The sequence below is a fragment of the Acyrthosiphon pisum genome, chromosome A1 (genome assembly GCF_005508785.2).
Source record: "Acyrthosiphon pisum isolate AL4f chromosome A1, pea_aphid_22Mar2018_4r6ur, whole genome shotgun sequence".
Classification (NCBI taxonomy): Eukaryota; Metazoa; Arthropoda; class Insecta; order Hemiptera; family Aphididae; genus Acyrthosiphon; species Acyrthosiphon pisum.
The window spans coordinates 154,601,382-154,603,091 of record NC_042494.1 but is presented as its reverse complement, the minus strand read 5'-3'; positions in this window follow the sequence as shown (position 1 = coordinate 154,603,091).

Below are 1,710 nucleotides of genomic sequence, written 5' to 3'. Positions count from 1 at the left end.
CACGGCAATGTGACGATTAATTTTGTGTGGAACGCTCGTTTATCCAATATCAGCAGAGTCCCCCTTTTTTATTTCCAAATCAACCACTGGGTACTAATAGATAAAATTATTGATACACAAACACAACAGTATGATATAGATAATTTACCCAGGGCTTGAAACCGATTGAAATAATTTCGGTTTCGATTTTGTTTACCGGTTTTTAATTTTTTCGATTTCGGTTTCAATTTTTCAATACCGGTATTAGGAAATTTCGGTTTCGGTTTCGATTTTGTATACCGGTTTTGAATACCGGTTTCTACTTAGCTATACCGGTATTAAGAAATTTCGATTTTGGTTTCGGTTTTGTATACCGGTTTCTAAAGTATTTTCAGGGGGCTATGTCGTCTATACAATTATCATTCTTTGTTCCGTATTGTCAATTGTCATATATAGTATTTGCTAGTAACTTTAATTTATGTCATTACTATTTATAAAGCAACTAATAATTTTGCGAATAATGAAATGTTTATCAACAAAATTAATTATGATCTCAATTTTTTTATGATTATTAATTATGCGTATTAATAGAATTTATGTATTTAAAAACACGCTAGTTAAAAAAAAAATAACGGTTTCCAATTTTTTCAGATTTCTGTTTTGAATTTAATACCGGTATCCAATTTTTTTGGTTTCGTTTTTGATTACGGTTTCAGTTTCGGTTTTAAAACGGTTTATAACGGTTTCTGAAATCGGTTTTGAAAACGGTTTCAAGCCCTGATTTTACCTATTTAATAAATGTTAGTAAGGAGAATATAAGTAGAGGTATAGAGGTACAGAGAGGTCAATAAGTGCCTATTGTGAGTTCATGAAGTATGTTCAAATATTGTTCAAAAATGACCTAAGTCCAAAGGTGATAGGCACCGTCATAAATACAGATTAATTATGCTCAATTATTTTTTTTTGTTAATATTACATAATATATTATTATACGATTATTTTTAATATTTTTTTGAATTTGCCTAATTAGTTTATTTTTGCTAATATACTAAAAAAAAAATATAAAATATAATAATATATTTGTTTCAATAAATTATGAAATGGTGTATTATAGACTATAGGTAAAGGTAAGTAGGTACTATGCATAATTTACTATACGGTCTACATAATATTATCGGGAACAATATGTCGTCAGAGAGACAGAAAATAAATGTTTCGCTGACTCCTCTTAATTTTTATTTGGTTAATTAATATATTTAAAACATTATTTTTAATTTTTGCTTTAGAGTACAAGCCCGCCCACCAATTTATTGTTGTATTTAACAAAATAGACAGCGAGTCCAGCATCAAAATTAGGAATCCTAATTAAAAATATCCCCAAAAAATACAATATGTATAATATTATGCTTTACGGCTTATACCACTATAGACACCAAAATGGCAAAACTACCTACTACTATACAAATAAAGCGCTGTTCAAAAAAATAAATTGTATTTATGTTATTGTTATCTATTTAAACAAAATTGGTACATTTCATTATACAAACATTTTATATTTTTGAAAAACGATAAATATTATTCTTGCCTATCAAATTAAACTAGGGAAGTTAGCTCTGCTGACGATTGTGAAGTTAGCCCCACCAACTCGTCTGATTAACTCCAAACCAGTGTTAATATTTTGCAAATAGTTGCAAATTGAGTTTCAAAATTTGCAAATTGATACGAACGTTG